This window comes from Cricetulus griseus, chromosome 7 (genome assembly GCF_003668045.3).
Source record: "Cricetulus griseus strain 17A/GY chromosome 7, alternate assembly CriGri-PICRH-1.0, whole genome shotgun sequence".
Classification (NCBI taxonomy): Eukaryota; Metazoa; Chordata; class Mammalia; order Rodentia; family Cricetidae; genus Cricetulus; species Cricetulus griseus.
Genome location: NC_048600.1, coordinates 35,490,764 through 35,514,803, shown reverse-complemented (window position 1 = coordinate 35,514,803; position 24,040 = coordinate 35,490,764). Strand labels below are relative to the sequence as shown.

The following is a 24,040-nucleotide window of genomic DNA, read 5'->3' as shown; positions in this document are numbered from 1 at the left end:
AGGATCTGGCCGGAGACCTCGTGCGTCATTTCCGGGAGGGCGCGGAATTCGAGTCCAGAGCTTTCCTGCCGAGTAGTTGGTGGTGAGGCACCGGCAATGGCCAGAGTCATCGCTAAGCCGCCACCTGTCCTTGCGTCCGGCTCTTTCTAAGTCTATAGGCCTCGCAAGCCCTGTCTCTCCTCCACGGAGGACAGCGGGAGAGCGTCCTGAGGAGAGACTAGAACCCTGTCCTCAACCCGGTGCGGTCGGTCCTCTGAAGAGCGGGAAGCCGTGGCTCCTCCACCCTGTCGTGGCTTCAGGTGTGGCTTTCCCCAAATTGGGGGTGTTCCAATGAAATAATAAGGAACCGCCAATGACAGGCGCGTGAAGCTGCGTGAGAAACGAAAAGATAAGTTGGTTTCCCAGGATCGTCGGCTCAGGTAAGCCCCTAGACTACCAATAAGTGTAAAGGCGGGATAACGCGTGGGGGAAAACTCCAGAATGTCTCTTTCCTGCTTCTCTCCCTTCTGCAGAGCACACCACCTCCTAGAACTTTCCAAAACTGTTAGAAGCATACTTTATTTTCCCCCTCTTTAAGAATAGGTACAATTAAGTTTTCTATTTAAAGTAAGAGTAGTTGCCGGTGCCTTCGAGGTTGTTCTCAATCAGTACCATGGTACCGTGCTTTTTAATTTTATTTTGATTTGGTTTTTGAGACCCGGTCTCTGTTATGGAGTTCTAAATACCCTGGAACTCTTTTCTGTAGACCAGGCTGGCCTCGAACTTACAGACATCCTCTTGCCTTGGCCTCCCCTGGTGCTGAGGTCAAAGGTGTGCACTAACATGCTCCGCTTTCTTTTAGTCAAGATCTTGCTAATATTTAGCCCAGGTTGTCCTGAAACTTGAGGAACCCCTCTTCTGCGTCCCAGATGCTAGGATTACAAGAGTGAGTGAGTTCCCCACACCACCTTGAACCATTACTGCTACATAGTTTACTTAGGAGCTGTTGGGTAGATATTAAGGATAGTGACAGGCTTTTCGCAGCTAGGTATGTGAATTTTTGGGAGATTCCAAGAAATGGGAGTAGAATGTTCTCTATTGTCAATTGTTTACCAAAAGTGCTTCTTCTATGAAAGAATAATGTCCTTCTCCTAGTGTCTAATAAGGATCTTGTCTTAAGCAACTTGTAGAAGACATTGAAAAAAGTCATTGGAACCTACTTCTACTAATCTATTTTAGAATCTAGAATAAGATAGACTTTGAGCATATTGCAGTGAATTGTTACATTGGGCTTGAGTTATCCAGTTATCCACTCCAAAGAGCATTCATTGGTAGTATAAGATGTTCCCGTCCCTGAATTCAAGTTTAAGAACCAGACTTTTTTTTTTTTAAGATTTATTTATTTTTATTTTGTGTGTATGGGTGTTTTGCTTACAGTGCACCACATGTGTGCAGTGCTGGTGGAAGGCAGAAAATGGTGTTAGATCCCCCTAGAATTGGAATTACAGATGGTTGTACACCACCATATGGGTGCTGGGAATCAAACCCAGTTCTTCTGGAAGTGCAACAAATGCTCTTAACTGCTTAGCCATTGCTCCAGCCCCAAGCACCAGAATTTTGGGCCCAGGAAATGGCATGAATTCAGATGATAAATTGTGGAGGTGGTTGGAAACAGTAAGTGACTAAAACCAGAGAATTGTAAATGGAGGGATGAGATATGAGTCTTTAAAAACTGACAAAGTGACTAGTTATCAAACTAACATGCTCCGCTTTCTTTTAGTCAAGATCATGCTAATATTTAGCCCAGGTTGTCCTGAAACTTGAGGAACCCCTCTTCTGCGTCCCAGATGCTAGGATTACAAGAGTGAGTGAGTTCCCCACACCACCTTGAACCATTAGGTTACACTTGAAAGAAATCATAAGAATACTAATAGCAAAGGCAAAGCGGTGGATTATGCTTTAGTAAAGTTAATCTAGTTGTGGTATTGCAAGGTGAAAGAGCTGAAACTGATATTCCTACTCCCAATGGAGCATCAACACACACACACACACACACACTCACTCACACTCATTTCAATGCTGGATGATTTAGTGACTTGGTTCTTTATAATACAGTATTGAAAAGGTGATAGAATGAAGCCTGGCATGATACTTGTTATCCCAGTCCTTAGAGGCCTGAGGCAGGAGGATTGCAGTGAATTCTAAGCCATCTATGTGTAAGGCAACCATAAGGAGCGGGAAAGCAGATGCTGTGTTGTAAGGCTTCTTTGGCAACCAGCTACTAACCACAAGCATGAGGTTGGAAGTAGAGCCTTCTTTGCAAACACATGAGAGATTCCAAGCCAGAACCATCCAGCTGTGCTGTTCCCAGCTTTCTCACAAAAACTGAGTAAGCTTTTGCTAATTTTAGCTATCAAACTAGGGTGACTTATTCTCTATCAATAGATATTTGATAGAAATTTATAGTCCTCTTGGCTTTAAACCCACTCACATATTCAGCTATGTAACTTTGGATTTTTGCACCTCACATTCATTAAGTTTACCATGAACTCATTATTACCCCCTCTAACCTGCTTCTCTTGTATTTACTTCTTAGTATTGGGTACTGCTAAGACAAATAGGAAAATTACTTTTAGCTCTTTTCTCTTCATCCCTAAATGTGATGGATAATAGTTTGCTGTGTGGATTTGGTGGCTCACACCCTAATACCATTCCTTGGAATTACAGAATTAGGAATTTCAAGGTAAGCCTCAGCTACCTGGAATGTTTAATGCCAATCTGAGCTACACAAAACCCTGTCTCAAAACCATAGATAAATAAATAAATAAACAAATAAGTAAATAAAACCGTGCAGATACATGGAAACCTAGATTATCCCCAAATTCCTGAGCCTGAATTAGTAGACAATTGGGTGGTATTAATAAAATTTGAAAACAGAAAAAAAAAAAAAGGAACAGATTTGGAAGCTATCTGAATGGATTCTTTTGGGCTGGTGAGATGACTCAGCAAGTACAGATCCCTGCCATCAAGCCTGGCAGCCTGAGTTTGACCAAAGAACTCACATCATGAAAAGAGAAACCAGATTGCTGCACATTGTCCTTTGATTGCCACATGTGAGCTCTGGCACATGAGCCATGGCACAGGTGTGCCCACATGAATGCATACACATAAGAATATGCAATAAAAATAATCTTAAAAAATATTCTTTTTCAGCCGGGCATTGGTGGCCAAAGCCTTTAATCCCAGCACTTGGGAGGCAGAGGCAGGTGGATCTCTGTGAATTCGAAGCCAGCCTGGTCATGGGGCGAGTTCCAGGACAGGCTCCAAAGCTACAGAGAAACTCTGTCTCGTAAAACAGAGTGTCCGGCTCTTCCTAAGTTGCTAGGCACATAAGAATATGCAATATTCTGCAGAGAGGATATTCCCCATCTTACAGTCCATACATCCAGAGAGTCCAGGGCCTGTCTTTCTGAAGGGGATCTATGCCTGCAGTCCCGAGAGTTTATCCTGATTTTCCCTCTCCTCTATTTGACTGACTGTCACCTCTGCACACTTAAAGTGGGTAGCATTGTTCTTCTCCCTCTTTGAGAGGCACCCTCTAGTGGGCCTCAACCCCTTTCCAGAGGAATGAACTGGAAAGGAGCAGAGGCTCAGACATTTTGTAGTTTATTTTCCTTCCAACCACTGTTCTGTATAACTGAAAGACCCCAAATCCTCCCTTTTCTAAGAAGCCTCAAACCTTCATCAGCCTGTTGGAAATTGTTTTCTTTACCTCAGCGTACCTGGGTTGGTCATAAGCAGACTTTTGGTACCCTTTTTTACTATCGAGGAAAGGGACTAGATCATGACTGAGGCCAGGAAAGCTGTGATGGCTCCAGGGGCTACAGGGTTCAACAGAGAAAAGAATGAATATTGCCTTCAGCCTTACCAAACTGGAATCCCAACACTGATGAAAGTAGCAGGGCTCTCGACACCTATCACTAGGCCCTGCTGACCAGAATGAGAGTAGTGGCTAGAAAGCCATTTAATCCATCAAAAACATCTGAGGTAGTCAGGACTCTCCCTCTGGGTTCCTGGAACTTCTCTAAGAGGCTTACTAGGATCTGAACATCCCAGAAAACCAGGGGTTATTAGCATTGCTTTCCTTATGCAGTCAGCCCCACATATTTGAAGAAGTTAGAGGGGTTGAAGGAATGAATGTGTCCCATCTGTTAGAGATAACTCAAAAGACTTAACAGTGGAGATCCAGATGAGAAGAAAGGCATAAGACTGGCCAGGATAATGATAGCCACCTTCAGAGAGAAGGGCCTGAGGGAGGCTAAAAGTACCCCAGGCAACCAAATCATCTCTGAGACAGGGTAGAGAAGGACCAGTGTGCCTAGAGAAAAAAAGACACTGGAAAAACAAGTGTCTAAAAGTTTGTCGACATGAAAAAGAGAATTTATCTTCAATCTAACTGGATCAGATTGATGGGCCCAGGGCATCATTCCAATGAGCCCTCAGGACCCCACAGTCACAGGAAAATAGAGGGCAAAACTCTCTGGTTCTTGATAAGCATGAATACAGTTCATTCAGTGCTGAGCCAGTCCCTGGGGCCCATCGATGAGGAGAAAATCACCATCCAATGGACCACAGGAACTGTCATCTACTCCTGGACCACCAACCAAGAAATGAACCTTGGACAAGGTACTGTGACTCATTCTTTTCTTGTTATGCCAAATTGTCCATTTCCCCTGATTTGTAGAGATTTGTTGAGAAAACTTGGTGCCACCATCACCTCATTCAATGAGAATAAAGCCACCCACTCTGGACCTGGAGAGTCCGTACTCAGCAATTTTGGTAAATTCCCCTTATCAGAAGAATATAAAAATGACAGAAATGAGTATTGAAAACTAGGAGCTGATGAACCATTCCTAATAAAATCAGTGCTAAAGTGTTCTGCAGTATGGGTAGAGACCAATTCTCCCACACTGGAATCACAGTGGCTGCCAATTATTGTTCAACTCTTGAGTTCAGCCTCGCCTGTAAAGATTAAGTACTCAGTCTCAAAAGAAGTCAAAGCAGGCATTAGAAAACATATCAACTGCTTTAGAGATGCAGGAAATTTGGTCCCCTGCAATTCAACTTGGAATACTCTACTGCTCCTTGCTGTTAAGCCAGGCACCAAAGACTACCAAGACTTAAGAGAAGTAAATAAAAGAGTAAAAACTTTACCCTAAATTGCCCAATCCTTATACTTTACTCAGCCTATTGGCCCCAGGAAAACTGTATACACTGTCTTAGACCTAAAGGATGCCCTTTTCTCTCTGCCTCTGGAGCCTATGAACCAATCTATATTTGCTTTTGGATGGACAGACCCCAAATCAGGGTTCAGTGGTTTATTGAACTGGACTCCACTACTGCAGGGGTTTAAGAACTACCCCATTCCAAAGCTTGGTGTGGTGGCACACACCTTTGATACCAGCACTCGGGGGCAGAGGCAGGTGGAGTTCTGTGAGTTTGAGGCTAGCCTGGTCTACAGAGCTAGTCCCAGGACAGCTAGAGCTGTTATAAAAAGAAACTCTGTCTCAAAAACACAAAAACAAAGAACTCCCCCCACTCTGTTTGGTGAGGGTCTTAGTGCGGACCTCCTTGAAGACCACCAAAGGCACCTGAGTATCACCTTTTTGCAGTTTATGAATGGCCTTCTTGTTGTTGTATGCACCCTGAAAGAGTGTCAACAAACTACTGAGAAATTACTTGAAACACTCCTGGGCTACTGGGCTACTGAGTGTCTGACCAAAAAAAAAGGCCCAATTTTGCTCCAATAAGGTAACTTATCTCGGGGGTTATTGCTTGGAGGGAGGTAGCAGGACCCTATCATACAGCAGGAGCCATGCTATTGTGAATATTCATGAGCAACAGGATAAAAGGCAGTCGAGAATTCCTGGTTGTATACTATGGATACCTAACTGTGCAGAAATTATAAAACCATTATACTAGAGCCCAGGTGGAAATGCCCCCTGACATTACTAAACCTTTCCACTTGTTTGTGGATAAATGGAATTGGGTGGTGAAAGGTGTAGGTGTATTGACTTTGGGGCCATGAAAAAGGTCTGTGGCCTATTTGTATAAACACCTAGACCCAGTTGCAGCAGGATGGCCAGCTTGTATCTAAGCCATTGCTATCACCACATTGTTGATAAAGGAAACTGATAAATGGAGTTAGTTGTTAGCACTCCATTGAAATGCTCCTTCGGGGATCCTCTGAGCACTAGATGTCACACACATGTCTACCCATTCTCATGCTCTCATTTTAGATGCACCCAGGATCAAATTCTCACCTTCTGCAATGCTTAAGCCTAGCATCCCTTCTATCTAGCCCTGAAGAATAGCAGCTAGTCCATGACCATGTCAAGGTTATTGACCATCTCCCAAATGGATGACTAGACCTCTGACACCAGCCTTAGAAAGGCAGGTGCAACCCTGTTCCCCAATGAAAGCAGCCAGGGGCCAGGTATGTAGGTAGAGCTCCAGTGACACTCATTGAAGTAACCTAGTCCCAATATCTTCCTCAAGAGATATCAGCCCAAAAGGCAGAACTAATATCCTTTACTCAGGCACTAAGGTGGGGAAATAGCTACACTGTCAACATCTATAGGTGGTATGCCTTTGCCATTGCACATATCCATGGTACCTTGTACCAGGAACGAGGCCTGCTAACCCTGAGGGAAAGGAGGTCAAAACCAAAGAGGAGATTGTAGCTCTTCCAGTGGCTATTTGGCTGCCAAAAAAGCTTGCTATTATCCATTGTCCAGTACACCAGAAAGGGATTCCATTGAAGAATGAGGCAACATATTTGCTGATGCCAAAAGGAGTGACCACAGCTAGTGGGACCACTGCAAATATTAGGCCATCCCTCAATTCTCACCCTACTGCCTGAGCCAAACCTGCTAGAATGTCCTTTGTATACTGTCAGGGAAGAAAATTGACCAGACAAGGGTCCACTAAGACAGAGGACTGGTGGGTTCTTATAGGTGGATGCTCCATCCTGTCAGGAGTCCTAGGGGCATCCAGTCTCACAAATGCATCAGAGCACATACCTGGGATGGACCAAATTAAAAGTTAATCAGTGACAGGTACTTTCTATACCACATGGGTGGAAAGGGTTGAACAAATCACCTGCCACTTTACTGTCTGCACCCAGGTGAGTCTGAGAGAAGGAGAACCAACACCTATGGGTGTGTGCAAAAGGGGACTTAACCTGGTGAACATTGGGAATTGGACTTTACTAAAGTTGCTCTGATGAAGTTTGGTTTCTGGTATTTGCTAGTTTTTTTTTTTTAATTTTTTTTAAAGAATTTATTTATTTATTTATTTATTTATTATGTATACAACATTCTGCTTCCATGTATATCTGCACACCAGAAGAGGGCACCAGATCTCATAACGGATGGTTATGAGCCACCATGTTGTTGCTGGGAATTGAACTCAGGACCTCTGGAAGAGCAGCCAGTGCTCTTAACCTCTGAGCCATCTCTCCAGCCCAGTATTTGTTACTTTTATAGACACTTTTTCAGGATGGCCTTTCCCACCAGCTAATGTAGTTACTATTGGGGATCATTCTCCGATTTGGCCTTCGCTCCTTTTTGGAGTCTGTTGAAGTCTTGGTCTTCATGGCCAAAGTGTCTCAACAAGTAGCTAAAACTCTAGGAATACATGGAAATTATACTGTGCCTATGGGTCACAGTTTAAGGTGGAAAGAAATAGCAAAACTATTAAAGAAACAATTAAATTGTGGGCAGAATTTCTCCCTACTGTTCTTTTTAGGATCAGGTGCTCCCCCTACCAGAACAAGCTGATACCATTTGAAATGTTTGGTCAACCACCTCCACTTATTCCTGTCAAGGCAAGGCCACAGATTATTGAACTGTCTAATCGTTCCTTCCTCAAGTCCTTACAGGCACCAGAGCAGACAACTAGAAACATCCAGAGTCATCTATCATGCCCACCGCCTGTGTCACCCTTGACTGAACCAGCACCCAGGTTCCAACCTGAGGACTTTGTGTGGGTCCTCCACTTACCCAGCAAGACTCCGGAACCTACCTGGAAGGAACCGGCGATATCCTGTGATTCTGACAACACCAGGGGCCATCAAGATAGTGGGGACTGCAGTTTGGATCCACCATTCCCATCTGAAGGTGGACACAGCCAGCCAGGAGAAAGGTGACAAATGGAGGGTAATGCAAAACCCCCAGTGCCCTCTAAAAGTGAGGCTCATCTATACTTTGAACTCAGATTGACACTAATATTGGGAATCTTGGTAGGTAACTCCCATATATGGCCAACTGAAAGTGTTGAAGTCTGGGACTGGGAACTATCTCGAACTGCAGATAGGAAAATAATAGGCATTTTCCAGAATGCTACTTCCCAACCTGTGTTTAGATTTGACCTGTGCGATTTCTTTGATAATAATGAACTTATGGCCGAATGGGGAAGTGATAGTCCAGTTCACCCGGGGTGTGGGACAAAAATGAAGGAAATATTCTTCTGGTCTTCAACCTTTTATGTTTGCCCAGCCGATGGGCCTGCACATTGTCATAAGTGTAAAAGAGATTATCATTGCTCCACTCCAGGCTGCGAGACTGAGTCTGACCAGGGCGGACATAAAGACCCATTCATCTCCATTCAACGGGTATATCCTTCTCGGGATTGCAAACCTAGGACCTGCAACCCCTTCACTTTAACAATCATGGCCTGGAATGAATTGAGTTCCAAATACTGGCTTGCAGGCCGGACCTGGGGATTTGTGCTTAAATTTAAGAATTATGGAAACAGTCCTGGTGTAGAATTCACTATACAGAGAAGGGTATCATCCCATCTAGCCCAACTTGTAGGTCCTATAAGGTACTGGCTGCATCAACTGGGGGTTAGGATGTCTCCTTTCTCTGTCCTGCCTTCTCAGACCACTCCACCCAAGGTAGTAAATCGATCCACAGTCAAAATCAAGGGGCTACTGTAACAGACACAGCCTCAACCCTACTGCAGAATAGACTTAAAAGTTTTATTCCTGGATGATGTCCCTGAGCTCGAGACCTTGAAGTTACTGCATAATTGGATAAATTATACACACCCCAGCCTGGGAAGAGATTGTTGGTATTGTCTAGGTGCCAGGCCTCCCTTTTATATGGGGTAGAGGTCAATCTCTCTATTATGTCAACTACTACCCCACCAGAAAATTTAAATTGTAAACTGGAAGAAAGTAAACTCACCCTGGAAGATTTCCAAGGAATAGGTACTTGGTTAATCTCTTCCACTTATAATTACTCAGCTTCCCTTTATAGACAACTTTGTAATACTCACTGTAATACATACCATCTGCTCTGAACTTACTAGAATGCATTTCCCATTCCCTTTAAGAACATGGTGATACCCAAGTAGACATGTATACCAGAAAGGAGGGTAGAAAAGTTTTGCCTGCATATAAAGGGCATTCCCGTTAGAAAAAAGAGAATAGCAATCACAACTATGAAGCACAAATCACAGGGAGCATCAGCCCTAGTTATTGAAGAGCAGAGTTTTAAAACACCAAGTAATAAAGACATCAGCACCTACGGGCTCTATTGGACAGCTTGAAAAAACAGGTAGTTTCCCTAGCAGAAATGGTTTACAGAACCATCTCGGGCTAGGTTTGTTACTCTTGAAGGAGTATGTTTTTGTGTAATCTTAAGTGGAAAATATTTCTATGCCAATAACTCAGGAGTTATATGGGAAACATTAGATATAGTTCAGAAAAACTTAGATACAAAGGCAAAGAAGTGAACTGAGGTTTCAAATTGGTACAGTCTTGGTCCCCATGACTTACCACCCTTTTAATGGCCACAGTTGGGCCCATTCTTTTACTTCTTGGCATCACAATTGGCCCGTGCATTTTAATTGGTTACTGACATTAAAAGTAGAATCTAGTCTATTGTTAAATATGAGCCCTACAGGCCCAGTATCAACCTGTACTTGAACATGAATTGATTTGACTCATATGATCTAGAGCCAGTAGGGAATGTGATAGCTAAGGAAACTCCATTTTGTACCAGGTAGTCATTTTAGTAGGCTTTTTCCTCTGACTTAAATTCCTGAAACATAAGTTCCTGGCATCTTGCTCCCTTCCCAAAATGGTGTAACTGTTGTGAAATGATTAGCTGCTTGCTCTGGCTTTTGTAATTCACTTACTGATGTATTCAAAGGGAGTGAGGCAATTTCTCACAGAGCTGCAAATTCGCAGAAAAAATTAAGTAATTGTGGTTTTGCTTTTAAGAAGCCTTCCCTCAACCTCTTTTGGGTGGTATGCCTTTGATTTGACTTTAAGGCTGTCACTCTGCTAGTAATTTTAATAAATTCATGTAACTATAATCTGGATTGAGTCTGTGGTCCTTTCCTGGTGGTCTTGAACTCTGTAACAACCCATCCTGAACTCTTAGGTCTTAGTTCTTGTGTGGCAACAGTTTTAAAATTTTGGTCTTTCTGTAGTGAAATTATTTAAAATGATTTCATTTTTTTCCTGGCCCCTCACTATCTGGTTCTATTTTTTTGTGTTGGGGTCCCAGTTGTTAAGTCTTACATAATCCAGCTGAACTACTGATCTTCCTGCTGCTTCTACCTTCCAAGTACTAAGATAGGGACTTATGGCACTATGTCCAGAGATCTGTTGAATTACATTTCTATGTCTGTTAGAAGGACTAGTGGGTTTTGTTGTGGTAGTGGTATTTTTGTTTTTTGAGACTGTTTCTCTGTATGGCCCTGGCTGTCCTGGAATTCACTCTGAGATCTGCCTGCCTCTGCCTACTGAAACTGACTTACTGGAGAACTAGTTTTCTTTCCCTCTTTTTTAAAGATTTGTTTATGTATTTTATGCATATACATGCTCTATCTGTGTGTGTGACTTTATGCCAGAGGAAGACATCAGATCCCACTAGAGATGGCTATGAGCTACCATGTAGGTGATGAGAATTGAACTCAGGACCGCTGGAAGAGCAGCCGGTGCTCTTAACTGTTGAGCCATCTCTCCAGCCCTGGGAGAATTAGTTTTAAATCTGGTCAATAATCTGCAGGGTTTTTTGTTTTGTTTTGTTTGCCAGACAGGGTTTCTCTGTGTAGTCCTGGCTGTACTGGAGCTCATTCTGTAGACCAGACAGGCCTCAAAATTCACAGAGATCCGCCTGCCTTTGCCTCCTCTGTGCTGTGATTAAAGGTGTGCGCCACCATGCTTGACCTCTGCAGGGAGCTTTTTTTTTTTTTTTGGAGGGGGAAGGTTCAAGACAGCGTTTCTCTGTGGCTTTGGAGGCTGTCCTGGAACTGGCTCTTGTTGACCAGGCTGGTCTTGAACTCACAGAGATCTGCCTGCCTCTGCCTCCCAAATGCTTGAATTAAAGGCATGTGCCACCACCGCCCAGCCTCTTCAGGGAGCTTTTAAAGGCAAAAAAACATACCCTGGGTGACAGCTGCAGATGTAGAGCAAGTAAGCAGTATAATAGAAGAAAAAAGCTATAGTTAACTGGGGCATCCTGACCTCAAGTCCTAGGGGCAGAGTTGGGTAATTTTCTAAGGGATTTTACCATGGGAAGGGGAACTTAATTGGAGAGGTGGAGGGTGGTGGGGTGGTCAATTCTGAGTCAGGCCTTAGATGGCTGCAGTGGGGACAAGGCAGAAGAACCTTGTCCACATCATGGCTACAGCCCTACAATTCATTCTCACTCTTTCTCTTTCTACCCCTCCCTCCTTTTTCTCCTTCTCTTCCTTCCTCTCTTTACCCCTCTTCCTCCTACCTTCGCTCAAGACAGTGTATTACTATGTAGCCCTAACTGACCTGGAACTCACTGTATAGACAAGGTTGACCTCAAACTCAGAGATTTGTCTGCCTCTCGTGTGCCTCGTATTAAAGGCTTGTGGCACCATAACCAGCCATAAAATTCTATTAAATTGATGTTGATTCTACCTTTTCTTTCAGAATTTTTCATTTAGTTCCAGTACTTGGTAGGTGGAGGCAGGAGGATCACTATGTGAGCAAATAAAACATAAGACTTTGCCTCCAAAATCCAAAAACGTAGCTAGGTGTGATGGTGCTTTGGAATAATCCTTTTTTTTTTTTTTTTTGGTTTTTTTCAAGACAGGGTCTCTCTGTGGTTTTGGAGGCTGTCCTGGAACTAGCTCTTGTAGACCAGGCTGGCCTCGACCTCACAGAGATCGGCCTGTCTCTGCCTTCCGAGTGCTGGGATTAAAGGTGTGTGCCACTAATGCCCAGCTGGAATAATCCTTTTGTACATTGTAAAGATTCGTCACTTGAATTGATTTACTAAAACCATGATTGGCTAGTAGCCAGGCAGGAGGTATAGGCAGGGTGACCAAACTAAGGATAATGGGAAGGAAAAGGGCAGAGTCAGGAGACACAAACCAGATGTGGAACAAGCAAGTTGGGCATGCCATACTGAGAAAAGGTACTGCCACTTGGCAGAATGTAAATAAGGAATATGAGCTAACTTAAAATGTAAAAACTAGTTAATAATAAGCCTGAGCTATTGGTCAAGCATTTATAAGTAATATTAAGCCTCTATGTGGTAATTTGGAAGCAGCTGCCAGGTTGGGGAACAGGTGGTTAGGACAGGAAATGTTCATTTACACGGTGGCACATGTGGTTAATTCCAGTACTCAGAAGGCAGAGACAGGCATATCTCAAGAGTTCAAGTCTAGCCTGATCTACATAGTAAGCTCAAGAAACAAAAACAAACTATCAAGCACAAGGTACTATTTGAGCATATACAAGATTAATATCTACACAAACTCTTTGTTCATACAATATGGCATTATTTGTACCATTGGAAATAATGAAGTTTGGAGCTAGGCGGTGGTGTCTCATGCCTTTAATCCCAACAATTGGGAGGTAGAGGCAGGTGAATTTATGTGAGTTCGAGGCCAGAGGGAGTTCTAGGACAGCCAGGGCTGTTACACAGAAAAAACCTGTTGAGAGAGAGAGAGAGAGAGAGAGAGAGAGAGAGAGAGAGAGAGAGAGAGAGAGAGAGAAAGAGAGAGAGAGAAAGAGAATAATGAATAATGAATTTTGGACCAGTGATATGGCTCTATGGGAAGTGCAGCCACTCACTACCTATTTTGATGGTTTGAGTTAAATGCCTGGGTCCCACAGAGTGGGAGGAGAAAATGGACTCCTCAGCACATTGTCTTCTTACCTTCACATTTGTGCCATGACATGTTTATCAACTTCTGGTATGCCCAGATCTTGGGATCCCCCAGAAACCACCACAAAGTCTGCAAAGAGCTTTATTCAAGCTTGAGCTTGGTCTCTGTCCAACGCAACAGTTGAGAGCACAGAGAGTTCCCAGCTCAGGTGGGGTAGGGTTTTTGTCATAGAGGGGATTTTCAGGATTCAAGATCCTGATTGGCTGACATTGACTAGGGGTGCTTGAAGAAAGAAGATGGTGGGTGTGTGCTTAGTCTAAGGGGCATCAGGTGATCCTATCTATAATGGTTGGGACTTTAGGAATTTCCTTTGGAATGCTTGGTACTTTTCCCCCAGGATGGTCCCAGCTTGTGGTGTCTCCTGGAGTCAGGTGTTGCTTCAGGGTAAACTGAAACTTCAGGCCGACTTTCTGGTTGGTCTTCACTGAGCCTTGCCATGGCAGTCAAGTGGCATGTGTGTACCAAGTTGCTCTGCACCCCACACCTCCTCATATAAAACGTAATTTAAAAAGAAAATAATGAAGTTTTAAAACTAAAATAGTGGGCTGGAGAGATGGCTCAGCGGTTAAGAGGACTGCCTGCTCTTCCAAAGGTCCTGAGTTCAATTCCCTGCAACCACATGCGGAATTACAATCTCTGTAATGAGATTTGGTGCCCTCTTCTGGCTGGCAGGCATACATGCAAGCCAAATACGCATAATAAATAAATATTTTAAAAAATCTAAAATAGTAATTGAGTTCCAAATTAAACATAATATTTATTAAAGAATACTATAGCTAAGTGGTGTTGTCATACACCTTTAATTGCAGATAGATATCTGAGTTCAAGGCCAGCCTGGTCTACAAAGTGAGTTCTGGGACAGCCAGGACTACAGAGAAACCCTGTCTTGAAAAACAAAAAGAATATTATAGATAGTGATAATAGAGGTGCATGAATGCTTAGTGTTTATCTTTAAGGATTTATTTATTATGTATACAGTGTTCTGCCTGTATATATGCCTGCAGGCCAGAAGAGGGTACCAGATCTCATTACAGATGGTTGTGAGACACCAGTTGGGATTGAACTCAGGACCTCTGGAAGAGCAGCCAGTGCTCTTAACCTCTGAGCCATCTCACCAACCCCATACGCAGTTACATAGATGCCTGGGTTCTAAACTCAGGTTTCATTTTGCGAAATACATGAATTACTTTTTAAAAAAATACAGGGACTTGAATGTAAGTCTGGTAGAGCACCTACAAGCCCTGGTAGTGCCTAGTCTGCACTGAAAAATATAGACTATAAAATATTTTGGGAAGAAATCATTACAATTAGGATTGATTTGAGGGAGCTGTGTGTGGTGGTATGTGTCTGTAGTCCTGGTATTTGGGAGTCTGAGGCTAGCCCAAGCTACAGAGAACTTGTTTCAACAAACCATTCTTTACCTCAGCCTCTTACACATGCTGGGATTAGAGGTATACTGACTTGTTGTTACAGTGAGCATTCTCTTCCCTTCCTCTCTCTCTCTCTCTCTCTCTCTCTCTCTCTCTCTCTCTCCCTCTCCCTCCCTCTCCCTTTCCCTCACCCTCTTTCTCTGCCTCTTCCTCATTTATTTGATTTTTGAGACAGGGTTTGTGTAACAGCTCTGGCTGTCCTGGAACTCACTCTATAGACCAGGCTGGCCTCAAACTTACTGAGACCTGCCTGCCTCACCCTCCCAAGTGCTGGGACTAAAGGTGTGTGCCACCACCAGCTAGGGAAGTCCTTTAAAAGGATTTAATACAGTGCCTCTCAACTTTCCTAATGTTTCAACCCTTTAATACAGTTAATGTTATGGTGACCTCCAACCATAAAATTATTTTTGTTGCTATTTCATAACTGTGATTTTGCTATTGCTATGAATCATAAATATCTGATATGTGTTACCCGTTAGAGATTCATTTGGCCCATGTATTGAGATTAGTTTTTAAAACAGTCTTTAACAGGTTTCTAGGCATCCTATCCCAGTTCAACCCTGCTTCTATATGTGGATGACCTGCTCTACTAGCTGCTTGAAAGACACCAAGGTCCTACTCTAGTTACTCCAGGTACTGGGATACTATCTGCCAAAGAGAAAGCCTCAGCTTTGTAAAACAGAGGTATCATATCTGGGATATGAACCTACCCAAAGTCAAAACATTCATTACTTCCCAGAAGGAGGCTGTCTTCTGGATTTCCACATCTCAGGCCAAGAAGCAGGTATGTGAATTCTTGAGAGCAGCAGGTTACTGCCAGCTGTGGATTCCAAGATTTGTTAAAGTGCCCTAGCCCTCTATTAAGTCATGGTGGGTACCAACCCTTAAGTTAGACAAAGGTGGAGGAATAGGCTTTCCAAAACGTAAGGAGGCCTTGGGTCCCAATCCTTGACTTTACCAGATATCATTAAGCCATTCCACTGTTTCATCTTTGAAACCCAGGGGAAACTGACCCAACTTCCTGTCCCTGGCCTTCCCCAGGCCAAGATGTTTCTCATAAGGCAGGGTTTACCCCATATGAGATTATGTTTGGGAGACCACCTCTTCTTTTCCCAATTTGAGGGACCCCTTATTGAGGAAATCACCAACCAGTCTCTTCTAAAAAATCTTTAGTCTTGTCTCCAGCAGGTTTAGGCTGCAGTCCACTCTTAAGATTCAAGACATCCTTCTAGCTCCCTTCTCAGTACCCTGCTATTCACTTCTGGTATACATCAAAAGTTCCAAAAGGGGGCCTGGAGAGATAGATGGTTCAGTTATTAGGAGCACTGGCTGCTCTTCCAGAGGACCTGGGTTCAATTCCCAGCACCCAGTGGCAGTTCACAACTGTCTGTAACTACAGTTCCAGGGGATCCAGCATCTTCACACAGGCATACATGCAGACAAAACACCATATGCACATAAAATAAAAAAATTATTTTTTAAAGATTCCCAAAGGAGGGACTGGAGAGATGGCTCAGAAGTTAAGAGCACTCACTGCTCTTCCAGAGGTCCTGAGTTCAATTCCCAGCAATCACATGGTGGCACAAACATCTGTAATAAAGTCTGTTACCCCTTTCTGGCATGTAGAAATATATGTAGACAGAATATTGTATAATAAATTAATCTTAAGAAAAAAAAAAGCCAGCAGACACTGAAAAGAACATTAAAAAGAAATTCCAAAGGAAGGCTTAGCTTCTGTATGGAAAAGACCTGCTGTCATCTACACTGAAGAGGAGATTCCTGCCTGAATTCACTATTTTTGTGTTAATCCTGCCCCAGATCAGAACCAAAGGTGGACTGCCATGCCAGGAACCAGGGTCCCTAAAAGTAAGACTCTCCAACATGTAGGACTTTTACTTGCAACTGTATGTTCCTTTACTCTGTCCAAGCCCCTCTACTTTTCCTTTTCAACTGGGGAAGTTATAGATAAGGTCATCTGAACATAAGGGTCTAGTCACTCTGCAACTAAAAACACATCAAGAAGACTTTAGACCTCTTCACTGTCACAGGAAATTACCTTTTGGTGGGCTTAGGAGGGATACCTGCTCATGTCCCATATGATTTCTGGGAAGTTAAGGGGGCCTGACATAAAGTTGTCCCAGAGAATGAAAGTAACCTGGAGCTGAGAGGGTCAGTCTAGATGAAGAGAAGTCTTTTTCATTTGTTTTTCAAAGACAGGGTTTCTCTGTGTAGTCCTGACTGTTCTGGAACTTGCTCTGTAGACCAGGCTGTCCTTGAATTCAGAGATCCACCTGCCTCTGCCTTCCAAGTGCTGGGATTAAAGGCATGTGCCACCACTACCTGGCTGAGGATAAGCCTTGATACAACCAAGAAGTCTTTTGCACCTACTGGAAATGCCTAACTTGCTATTCACTCAGGGGAGCCAAATGATACCTCCTTTTGTCTGTCTGGAGGTGACCCACAGGAGATTCTTCAACCTATCTGCTAGCAACCCCTTGTACTTACAAGTAAACAACCTTCAACATTATACTTGGGGAATCAGACAGTTATGTCAGGGAATGACAGAGGCATTTTTCACCATCCAACATATACCACAACCCTCCTCGTTGGCATGCTGTCACTCACTGCTGTTTTTCCTCAGAGGGCTCACAGAGGAACCTTGCATAATCAACTGCCTTTTAAACTTTGTAAAACAAGGCCTGCCTCAGTTAAGCTACTGATCCTAGGAAGCCAATGTTACCACATGGGGAGTGGAGTGTTACAGAAGAGTACACCTCTCCACTGGAACCACACTCTGCTTTACACAACAAAGTATTTCTCCTTCCTTCTGAGAAATGATGATTGTAAGATGTTTAACAGACCAAAGCGTTCTTCCTTCCATGCTCCAAAATGTTTAACACCAAAACAAAGCAGGGCTGGAGAGATGGCTCAGCAGTTAAGAGCATTTGGTGCTCTTTCAGAGGACTCAGGTCCATTTCCATCACTTGTATGTGTGGCTCACATACACATACTTAGGCAAAATGAGTACTAGGTACATATGTGGCACACATACATATATGCAGGCAAAACTTCCACACACATTTTAAAAAAAGATCATTAGCCTACACCCAGTGTCATGTACTTGTTTTTTGTCTTTATAAATCTTACAGTCGAGTTCTTTTGTGACAGGAACCTGCTCTTGGTCACCAGCTTGAATAAAAAGGGCTCTTGATTCATGGTGGTCTACAGCTTTCTCAGGTGGAACAGACAGACCACTTTCAGAGGACTTGGGTTTGATTCTCAGCACCCACATGACAGCTCACAATCACCCATTAACTTCTGTTCCACGGGATCTGATGCCCTCATCTAACCCTTGTAGGCACCAGGCATACATATAGTGTACATAAAAACATGCAGCTAAAACACCCGTGCACATAAAAGAATAAAATGTGCTGGGAGGTGGTTACATAAGCCTTTAATCCCAGCAGCGGCAGGTCTATCTCTGAGTTTGAGGACAGCCTGGTCTACAGAGTGAGTTGCAGGACAGCCAGGCTACACAGAGAAACCATGTCTCAAAAACAAAACAAACAAAAAATGGGTGTGCCTGAGTGTGTGGGCACCACACATATTCACATGTCCTTGGAGGTCAGAAGGTAATTGTAGGATGTGGGTGCTAGGAACTGAATCTCAGTCCTCTGCAAGGACAGTTAAGTTCTTTCAAGCCCTGAGTCATCTTCCCAGTCCCAAGGTTAATCTATTAACAGGAGGATCATATCACAAATTATCAAAAAGCACTCCTGGGTGGGGCCAGTGAGGTAGCACAATGGATAAAGGTGCTGTGGTTTGAAACAGAAAGGCTCCCATAAGCTCATATTCAAATGTTTGGTTCCAGTTGGTATACTGTTAAAGGATTAGGAGGTGGTGTTTGCCTTGGGAGGTTTGTCTCGGGGCTGACTGCCAGGCCCAGTCTATCTTTCTCTGCCTGCATCTTGAGGTTAAGATGTAAACTTTGACTACTGCTCCAATACAATGCCTCCCTGCTGCCATGCTTCCTGACATGAAACTGTAAGCAAGCTCCCAATTGAATGCTTTCTTTTATAAGTGGCATGACCTGCTTACTTGTTTTTGACATCTGGGACCCACATGGAAAGAAAGACTCTACTTCTATTCTACATGCATGTTGTGGCATATACCCACACAGGTACATACACAAATATTTAATAAATGTAATCTAAAAGTACTAGCCAGGCAGTGGCTGTAGCACAAATTCTAGTTGTTCTTAATAATAAAAACTCAAGAGTCAGATATTGGGGTTAATACTGAAGATCAGAGAAGCAAAGTAGAGTTCCTACTTCTACCAGTGAATGCTCAGACCACAGGGGCAGGCGATCCTGTCCTCAGATTGCATCCTCATACTGCTTAGATTGCACTGCTCCTCAGACTGCATCTCTCTCAGCTCCTTCCACTTTACATTCCTCTCCCCACCCAGCTATATCACTTCTGTCTCCACCTCCTTAGTGCTTGAATTAAAGGCATGTCACTTCAAGTATTGGAATCTCATTTGTGTGAGCTCTGTTCCTTTTTCAGACTGGATCGATTTCATGTACCCAGGGTGGCCCTAGTGCTGGGATTAAAGGTGTTTACCACCACTGCCTGGCCTCTTTGGCTAACTAGTGTGGCTAGCTTTGCACTCTGATAGTCAGGTAAGCTTTATCACCACAGGTGATGGCACACTTTTATAGTCCCAGCATTTAAGAGGCAGAGACAGGAGAATCTGTTACATCAAGGCCAGTCTGGTCTACAGATCAAGTTCTAGGACAGCCAAGGCTACACAGAGAAACCATGTCTCAAAAAAACAACAACAACAACAAAAAAAACCCAACAAAAAAAGCACATATTTACTTCTCAACTACAGGATGTTTTCTTGTTTCAGGCAGTATCTTATAGAAAATATGAGTATTTCATGCACATGAATGCATAAAGTCATCAGAATCTGAATGTAAGCTATGTCCACAATAGTAAACTCTTCACATTTAGGGTTGGCAAATTGAATTCTATAATGGGAACAAAGGCTGTCAGTACAACTTGTAAAATTCTTCGTGTATCAAATTAAAATGGTCACAAAAGCTTAAAATAATCTGGAGGGCAAATGAAAACTTTTTTTTTAAGAGTTGATTTGAATCCCAGCACTCGGGAGGCAGAGGCAGTCGGTTTAAGGCCAGCCTGGTCTACAGAGTGCATTCTAGGACAGGCGCCAAAGCTACAAAGAAACTGCTTCAAAAAAACAAACAAAATAAAGTTTGATTTTTCATATAAACAAAGATGTTAAACTGATATTCTTTTAAAAAGCTAAAGTTTTAGAAACGTTAAAACTAAATCTTGTCATCATTTAGGAGATCTACAACCCTTCACTATAAAACTATGTTTAATACAACTTGTGCAGTTTTTTCTGGCTTTGAGCTTGTCTAAAATAGGTTCCATGTGCCACCTGCTATAAAACTCTCTAATGTGAGTCTTGTGTCCACTAGATACCTGTGTGTTGAAAATCTCTGAAATCAAGAGAACTGTTAACAAGGAATAGTTCCATGTATTGAAATCCTACTTTTAACAGAAAAACCATAGGGTGGAAAAAAAGCTAGTGTTTAGCTTGTAGAGTTTGATCCCTTGAATACCAATGGTACTTGCCTATAATCCCAGCATTTAGGAAGTGGAGGCAGGAGGATTTGAAGTTCAAGGTCAGGCCAGAGTACAAGATACTGTCTCTAAAAAAAAAAAAATCCGAACACTTGGAAGATTGAGTAGACAAATCTCTGTGAGTTCAAGGGCAGCCTGATCTCTATAACAAGTTCCACCTAGGTATGTATGAGACTCTGTTCCCAAAACAAAAACAAAGAAAATGTAGTGATTGTTGGTAAATGTCACAAAATGATTTCTTTAGAACTTTCTAATTATTTGTGTGTGCCACACGCTTGAGGGGGCCAGAAGCATCAGATCCTCTGGAGCTGGCGTTAAGCAGTTGTGACGGTGGGAACAAACAAGTGCTCTTAATTGAAAAGCAATCTCTTCAGCCCTCATTTAGAATGTTCAGGAGCTAAATAAGAATGTTATCACATTCTTGCTCAAAATTTTGTTTAAGCTAGTAGTTTAATGCCAGTGTCATGACCAAAATTCTGACCTTTCATATAAGGATGCTGAAAGAGGAACTCACGTCTCATGAAACGAAATATGTGCATGAACTGGGCCGGTACACATCTGTAATCCCACCAATTAGGAGGCAAAAGCTGGAAGGTCACAAGTTGAGGTTAGTTTATTCTACATAGTGAGTTCTTGTCTCACCCTTCCCTTACCAAAGATGAGTGTATAAACATATTACTGTCATTCAGTTAGCCATCGTATATACCAGTTCTGCTAAATTACCCTTGCACAATAAAGAAGGGCACATGCCATTTGGTCTCTTGATCTTTATTAAAAATCCTGAATTGTAGAGGTTCATAGCTTGGACAGAATAATCATTGATGTTTCTCCAATTCTGTTGTTCACATAAAACCATACAATGTGATGTTATTATCAAGTACCTCTATCTATAACCCTTTTGGAGGGCTGTTTTTGTTCTGTAAGGTTGTCATATAACCATACAAAAGCCTCACACACCAAACAAACATGTTCTTAAATTCTGAGATAACAGCCTGTTAGATCCATCTAATAAGTCTGTTAGATATGTCCAGTACTCGATACAAAAATATTATAGAGAAAGTAGCACAGAGTACAGCACAGGTGATTATAAACAGACAGACAAGCACATCAAAAGGGAAGATGACAATTTTTATTGTTACAAAACAAAATTTTTAAACTTCAGTCATTTGAGTAATTGCAAGAGCAGACTAAGGGCTTAATCCTCACACAGGCACCAAGTCAGGCACAGTAGGTAGCTACAAATCATAAGAAAAGGGTTTCTTTCCTACCTAGAACACTCATTCATGCTTTGGAATTTTAGGCTAAACCCATCAAACCTAACCAGTTCTCATTAATCTTGTTTTCTTTTAAAATGGGCTCTAGGTATTAACCAGTTCAGTAAAAATTAGTCACTAAATCCTGGCCTGAGAGATCCACATTTCCTTTAAAACAAACCGAAGAAACTAGTTAAGAAGTGTGTACATTTCTGAGAGCCCAACATGTCCCTTCAAGTGTAGACTTGCAGGCTTAAACCTCAGTTTCACCTAACGCATGTGGGAGAAATGGAGGCGAAGACCATCACCTGAGGAGGGCCAGAGCTCCAGCTCCAGCACAGACACTCTTCCCCGGGCAGCAGGAAAGGAGGTAGCAAGGACTCAGGCTGACATCTGAAGCACTAAGCTAATGTGCCGAGAAGAGGGGAGCCTCAGGAAGCACAAAATGCCATCTACCTGTGCAGTCCACAAACCTGAGGTTCCCATGTCAATATTTAAAGGGCACAGTGGCATGTGTGACAAGGCAGAAAAAAAGCAATACTGTTCTGGGGCTGCTTAAGAAATCCATGTTTTCTGCCTAACCAGGCTTAGTGCCTATGTACTTTTCCCTTGCACCGGAAAACAAGTTTTAAATCTCTACCCCCACACCTCCACGCCCTCATAATAATCCTTAGTAAACAACTTGGCTAGCATATTATTGTTTCAAGGAAGCATAGAATTAGAGGTATGTGAGAAGTGTATTTATTGAAGGGAAGACTCATTAAGTTCTAGGATTCCAAATATTAAGAATATCCCAGAACTAAAACCATCAAGTATCAAATCTACCCTATCTGAATTCTGGCAATAAATTGGTTCAGATGCAATCGACTGAATTACTACTGGAAAATAACACTTTCTATTCCACATACTATGAAATCTAATTTAACCAACTGCTAAATTTAAACCTAGTAAGTCATGAGTTGTGCATATGTAATTATATGTATTTAACAAGTTGCTGCCATGGCAAGATTTCTAAACAAATAAGATTATGAATAATTAGATGGCATCTGTTAGAATCACTGAAAAATTAGTTGGAAGAAATAAATACAGTATTTGGAGGTAATACTCCCCCACATCCAGTTGACTGCTATCTATCTACTTTACATATACATCTGTGAGAGGATTAACTGCACAGTTTATTCTAATAAGGTAGGCCAACAATGAATATAACATCTACTCATTCTACAGTCAGAGCTATAGTACTGTAACCAGAATTTTCACAAATGGTTTAAAGATTGGAAGTTCCTAACATTGAAAGCTACAGCTTTAGCTTTGTCCCTTGACTACCTAAATCTATACCCAAAGCAATGAAGTTATCATTCATGAAGCAGCAGTCAATGAGCAAGAACATGCCAGTAAGCAAAGGTGCTAGAGTGCTGTCATGTGTAAACAGTTATTCAAGATCATGAAGTAATGACTAGTGTTCCTGGAGATGGCTGAGGGGTTAGAGCTGACTTTTTTTTTACATCCCCCCCCCCAATGTTCATCTTGGATTCTTAAGTTATAGAACAGCATCTGGTTCCATGTATAAGCCAAAATATTTGCAGCACTTCAACTGATGATAGGAAGTGTTCAACCAAACAACTTTCAAAGTCCCACACTAGTAGACCTAAGGGGTTTTCATAAATAGCAAACATAATGAATTAATTACCTTGTTACAGTGAATAACTTGTACTTCATACAAAGTTTTTACATGTAATTACCATGTACTTCCAAGATTTTTAATTAAAAACAAGGAGGAAAAAATGTGTTTAATCATTTACAGTTACTTTGTTTGAATTCCAGGCAGTATACACTCAGCCCAACTTCTTGTGGTTTGAATTTATAGATTTTTATATGAACAAAAAATGTTGTATTTCCTCTTCCACAGAAAAAGATGATGGTTAAGATGTTCTTAAATGCCATCACTTAAAATTCTGTATATTCACTTAAAAGATTAAAGTAAATGACCTAGCATAAAAGTTGTGTGATGATTATTAACATAAAATGGAGAAAACCAAAACATGATGCTACATGCCTATGCTAAATACAGAATGTGTAACGTTTTCCTATTTTGCATTGTCAACCACATAAAGTTTACACTTGCAAAAGACAGAATGATAGCACACAACTATATTGCTTTTTAAAAAATCCAAAATCTGCACACATTCCAAGCTTACTTCAAACATTTTATCTTTTTTCAAATGACAATCTGATATATAACCACTATTTTAAATTGTGTCAAGTGTAAACAGATAATCCTTTCAAACTTCAAAGTCCCTAAAATGTATAGTGTTGATTAATTCTGCTGATGTGATATAATTCCAATGAAATTTTTGTGATCCCCTTTGTACTTAGTTACCTTGTAGAGGTAGGCCTTTCACAAGTGCCATCCAAGTCATTTCACTTATAATCTTGGCAACACACACATACCATTCTTAAGAGTGTAAGTGTTTTAAATGC

General features: G+C 42.1%; 1 long non-coding RNA gene across 1 annotated transcript; it reads left to right on the top strand.

The window, feature by feature from the left end:
• The first annotated feature begins 15 nt into the window (after positions 1-15).
• LOC113831027 lies at positions 16-10,365 on the top strand. Its single transcript, XR_003487001.2, has 2 exons — positions 16-419; positions 7,913-10,365. It is a non-coding gene; the product is annotated as an uncharacterized LOC113831027 (long non-coding RNA).
• The last annotated feature ends 13,675 nt before the right edge of the window (positions 10,366-24,040 follow it).